This window comes from Zea mays, chromosome 10, assembly GCF_902167145.1.
Source record: "Zea mays cultivar B73 chromosome 10, Zm-B73-REFERENCE-NAM-5.0, whole genome shotgun sequence".
In the NCBI taxonomy this organism is placed as follows: Eukaryota; Viridiplantae; Streptophyta; class Magnoliopsida; order Poales; family Poaceae; genus Zea; species Zea mays.
The window spans coordinates 72,339,235-72,345,498 of NC_050105.1; positions in this window are offsets into that span (position 1 = coordinate 72,339,235).

The following is a 6,264-nucleotide window of genomic DNA, read 5'->3' on the forward strand; positions in this document are numbered from 1 at the left end:
AGTCCTTGAACTTTCCATTTTGAATTGTCCCCAAATGTGATTTTGTCTTGTACATCAACATTCTCATCAAGTGAGGTGAACATCCGTGGGTTGCCTGTCATATGTTGTGTGCATCCACTGTCAATAACTCAATGGCTCCCACCGGTCTTGTAGTTCACCTACATCCACAGACAAATCAAGCTTGAGTTTTGAGGGCCCTATATTGCATAGGACCAGTGACTCTCTCAATCAAGGACTTTGCAACCCAAATTTGTCTAGGTCTACTCTTGCTTGGTGGACCTAGGAATGTAACTTTGACCTTTCCATTTGCAACTTTTCTTAGAACATAATGAGCATTGAAAGCAAATGGTCTTGAGTGCTTAGGCAAGGGAGTTGGTGGTTTGGCTTTGCAGTTGTGGGCAAAGTGACCTTCTTTTCCACACTCAAAGCATTTGATAGGCTTATGAGTCTGCTTTGGCTTGTATTGAGTAGTTGCTTTCCTTTGCACAAAAGCATTGTATCCAATACCACTCTTGTTGTTTTTCATGACAGTGTTCATGAGCAATTCATTTTGGAGGTATTGGCCCTTGCTGAACTTTTGCACACTTGTTGCAAGATGTTCATTTTCACTCTTAAGTTTCTTGACCTCATTTTTAAGCCTTTCATTATCCACTGCCAACTCATTGTTGAAATCATTATTCTCAATAGCAACCTTTCCTCTAGTAGTTGCATCAGTCAAGTATCTCTTCAATTTTTGGTTGTCTAAAGTCAAGACTTCAACTTTTTCGGTCAATTCCTCATGTAGACTAGTTTGCTCTCCTTGACTCAAATCATCACATGAGGTTGCTACATCAATCTTAACAACAGGGTTAATAGCCTCATGTGTATTGCAAGATAAAAGTTCATTTTCAACAAGAAGATTATCATGATCAAATTTAATCTTAGTATAGTCTTTCTTGATTTTCACTAGTCTATCTTTCAACTCCCTATTAGCTTCATTTAACTTGTCACATTTATCCTTAGCATCTTTCAGGGAGGTTGTGAGCTCATTTACAGTGGATGATATAGTTTTGTTCTCTTCTTTCATTTCATCACTAACTTTCATAACTATGTCATATTTGGCATTCAAAGATTCATTTTCATTTTTCAACTTATCACATTTAGCTTTTGACTTCCTAATGATTTGAGTGTATTCTTTAAGCAAGTCAGCTAGTTCATCATAGGAAGGTGAAGCAAATTCCTCATCACTATCACTATCACTATCATCAGTAATATCAATATCATTTTGTACCTTCCGTTCACCTCTAGCCATGAGGCATAGGTGAGAAGTCGATGATGGCGATAGTGGTGGTGAAGAGAAGTCCCTGGCGATGGCGGCAACTTTTTCATCATTCTCTTCTTCACTTGAAGAAGACCCATGTTGGGGACTCGTTCTCAAATGCTATGAATTAAGAACAAGGCAACATAAAATGTTAAATGTTAATGCCCTTCGTCCGCTGAAGCATTATTCCTTTAAGGATTTAATGAACTTCGGACGAAGGTTGAGGACGGTACAATTACGAAGGTTGAATCTTCGTAATTAAACTCTAATAGATTATATAAAATAATACAAAATATGAAGCATTAAAGATAAATAAATTATAAATGAACGACATCACTTTCATATTATATCAACTTAATGTATTCAAATATTAGATACATTTATACCTTCGCCTTGGCAAAGATTAATTCCCGAGTGATGCGATTGCAATTACAAGAATGTGTGAACAGTAAAGGAATACTGTTCACTATTTATAGGCACAAGACACAGCCTGTGAGGAATTACAAACATGCCCCTCATAAAAGTTTACAACAATGACTCAAACACTTATGGACTAAAAGGTCATTCTACTTTTAAGTCGGTTTGTAATTCCGAAGCTTCATGAACAGCAACCTTCGGTCATCACATGCAGACAGCTTCAGCCGAAGCTGTTTCTTCCTGCAAGACCTTCGGCGACGAAGCATGGTCCCAACAGTAGCCCCTTCGCGGTGCTAGATCGTTTTTCGTAACGAGCTTGATCCGTGAAAAAAGTCTCTTAGGCTTCAGGAAGCCGAAGGTCCGAAAAACACCTTCCCTGAGCTCGTTGTCGAGAAACGAGCGCGTAGCGGTCCCACCCTACAGGGTTACTATTTGGTCTCTGCGGTCCACCGCGCAGCGGGTGTAAGCAGTTGTTTGCCTGGTGTAGAAATCCTGACGATTCACCTTCTTACCTACAACACTATATAAACAGACGGGTAGGTGTGAAGTTACCACAGCATTCATTTCTATTGCACTGTTTTGCTGCCAAAATTTTTAACCATTGCCGAAGCTTGACTCTCGCAATCAGACGAAGCTCCAGTTTAAAGCCTACTTCGTCAGAAGAAAAAGTTTCGGAAGAAAAAGTTTTTTAGTTCCCAAGAAATTCAGAATTAAATGGCCAGAGTGCGCTCTACCGCTAGAGTTGAGCGTGAGGGAGGCGAAGCCGAAGGAGCGGAGACTGTTCCTATCTCCGAAGCGATGCAACGATCCGGACTGGTGACCTCGGAAGGAATCCGTACTGCCGAGACAGAGCAAACTGTTGCCGAGACAGAACAAGTTGCTGCCGAAGCGGAAGAAGGAAATATTGAGGAAGCTGATCCTGATGACGATTACCATATTGTCGTGCCAAGCAAGCCCAGCCACTTGGACTTCGGAAAGTCGACTGTCTCCAAGGCTGATCTCTCCAAGATGGTGAAGTCGGGTTATTTTAGTGAGAATGAGAAGAAGCTACTTCGCTTCGGGGGGGGGGGGGGGAAGAAACTACCCCGAAGCCAGAAAAAGGATGAAATAGTTATTTTCAAGATCTTTCTAAAAGCTGGGTTGAGATTCCCCTTAAATAGGATGATCTCTGATGTGCTGCAAAGATTTGGTATCTATTTTCACCAACTGACGCCCAATGCGATTGTCAGGCTCAGCGTCTATATCTGGGCTCTCCGAAGCCAAGTGGTGGAGCCGTTTGCCGACAGCTTCTGTCGTGTTCATGAGCTGCATTACCAAACTAAGGCCAGAAAAGATGGATTGCATGAAAATTTTGGTTGCTATAATTTTGCTTATCGGAAAACCACGAAGTTTCCCGTGATCAGCTACCGAAGCAAATGGCCGGCAGGCTGGAAATCAGAATAGTTTTATGTCAAAGTTGACGAAGACAAAGAGAAACTGGTTCAGAGCCCTCTTGAACTAACCTTCGGAGAAACAAGACCCCGATGCAGAATGGAAGTAGAAGGTCCAACTTGGGCTGCATTGGGCGAATTCAAAATTATTGCAGAACATATTGGCACTAGAGATTTAGTGTAGGAATTCCTGGCCTTCAGGGTTTTTCCAACTATGAAAGAGTGGACAATGCCGAAGCTTAAAGGGGAAAAGAAAAAGGGGGAACTCGTCCGACTGCCCTACCATTATAAGTTCAAGAAATACTTTAAAGTACCCTGCAAAGAATGGCTTGATACAATTGAAATGATGAGTAATGAAATTCTTGGGAATTACTCTAAAAAAGAGGACCAACTGATGACAGCGGCCTTCGGCACTCGGCCGAAACGAAGGCTGAACAGAGTACTTGATGCCATAGGATTTGAATACGCTGACTACGGTCGACTGGGCGGAGATGTTGGAGGCCCGAAGCGAAAAAGAATTGCCAGCGCTGCTGACGAAGAGGTCGTCAAGGTGGCCAAAAAGAAAAAGAAAGATTCTGAAAGTCTTAGCGCTGAAGAGTTAAATCCTGAGCCGAAGGTGGCTACTACAAGAAAGAGAAAAAGTGCATCCCCAGAGACGGAAACGTCGGTCCGAGAAGAAGATACTCCTGCTTCTCCTTCTGCTGTTGAAGTAGAAGAGATTATGAAGGTAATGACTGAACCCTTGCCTATCAGGCTAAGTCCGCTGGCACTAGAACTGACGAAATTTTTTCAGAAGGACAAGACAGCTTCGGCAGCAGAAAGACCTGCGAAGTCGAAAAAACGAAGAATTATTCAAGTAACAGATGTGATCCATCAGACGCCACCACCGGCAACGACGTCAAAAATTGTCTTTGCTGAAACCGCCGAAGCCGAAGCTACTGGAACGAAAACTACTGAAGCTGAAACCAGCGAAGCCGAAGCTACCGGGGCCGAAGCCGGGGGCACCGAAGAGTCAAACCTGGAAACTACACTTGAGGTTATTGATAATATACTCCTGAAAATGGCTGAAGAAGAAGCTATTGTGGCTGCAGTGAATACGACAACTGAAAAGGGGAAAGAGCAGATTGATGAAATTTCAGAAGAAGGAAATTTTAACTTTCAAGATCTACTCGGACAAGAATTAACAAACGCCGAAAAAGAGGAGTTGAAAAAATATGCCATATCTTGCGGATACAAATCAGGGGCTATGCTATTTGGTGGGGTCAACGAAGGGAAACTAAGATGCCTTCGGGACCGCACCGAGGCCAAAATTGTTAGAACCCTTTCCAAAAGCATTGGCTTACCGAAGCTGGAAGCGGACTTATGCCGTTATCAACGACAACATATCGCCGGAAGCTTGCTTTATGCTAACTTCAAGGTAACAAATATTTTTGTTATTTTATTACTATTATTATTAACTTTTGGGTTGTGTTCTAACGAAGATCATTCCGACAGAGCATATTGTTAAGCAAGGTTCTGAAAATGCAACAAGATCTGGAGGAAGAGAAAAACAAAGCCTTCATTCAAGATTTGGCTGAAAAAGTTGAAAATCACGAAGCCAATTTGCAAAAGAAAGACTTCGCAATCCAAAACCTTGAAATTATGGTCAAAGAGCACGAAGGTGCATTGGAAAAGAAGGATTTTGTTATTCAGACCATGGAAGGCTCTTTGGCTGAAGTCCAAACTGAAAATGACAAATTAAAGAATGAATTGCTACGTCAATCAGAAACATTCGAGCAAGAAAACAAATATTTTGAAGCAAGCCTAAAAGCTGAAGTGGATAAATACTCAAATTTGCAGAAATCCTTTAAAGAACTTCAGGAGAAATGCTTAAGTTTCGGCAGCCGATGCGTGCAGCGGCTGAAGGATGTGTTTCACTCTGTCGGAGCTAGCTCTTCGAAATTTACACCTTCAGCTGAGAATCTGCCAAGAACATTAGAATATATTGAAGGCGAAGTTGACGCCCTTGACGAAGTTATTGGTGGGCACGCCGACTTCTGCGCCCTGGTAGCTTCTCGGGGCACAGCTACGGCTTTTTTGAAGGCTGGCTGCACGCATGGAAACATTGTGAACATACCAAACTTCAGCTTGTCAGCTTCAGATTTGATGGATATCCCAAGCTTAGCCAGAAGTATCGGAAATAGATTCATGACCCAGATCTGGGTAAGTGGCGGGCGGAAAATGGCAGGCGACGAAGCTCGAAGCCATCTTAAGCCGGTAAGAAACTTATGTTCATTACTTTTACCTTCTCCTTTGAATTTTGTACCTTTCTTACTCTGCTATTTGGTATATACAGGATGTCGAAGCTGAAGATTGACAATGCTGAAGTTTGACAAAACTGAAGACGAAGCCTTAGCTGAAGCTTGAAGTTGTTTATAATATGCTTTCCTGCAAAAATTCTTGGAGAAATTCTTGTAATATAGATATGGAATAACTTATGTAAATTTGTTCATACCTTGTAATATATTCTGTCTCCCTTATCCGCATCCAGTCTGCTTTGCTGTGGACGAAACTTCTCTTTTGAGCCGAAGGCGAAAAACACCTTCCCTTCTTTTCGTACACAACGAAGCATAGAAAATTTTTCCTTCGGATCTTTTCTTTATTTTCTGAAGCACCTGTCTTTTTTGTGCAGCATGATGATGATTCTATATATGTCTAAATGGATGTTTATGAATGCAAATGACATGGTGACATGTAATGTGCAAATGAATATTAGGACACATTCAAAAAACCATAAGCACGGCCCTTCGTCCCCTCAAAAAATCTTTTTTGCCGTTTACTTTTCGGCTTCACCGCTTACTTTTCGGTGTATCAGCGTTGACTTTTCGCTGTAAGCCTCCCTTAGGAGCTTCTTCGCCTTTTACTTTCGGCGGAATCAGCGTTTATTTTTCGCTGTAAGCCTCCCTTAGGAGCTTCTTCGCCTTTTACTTTCGGCGGAATCAGCGTTTATTTTTCGCTGTAAGCCTCCCTTAGGAGCTTCTTCGCCTTTTACTTTCGGCGGAATCAGCGTTTATTTTTCGTTGTAAGCTCTGCATTCCCCTAGGAACGACTTTTGAGCTTCTTCCTGTTTTCTTTTCT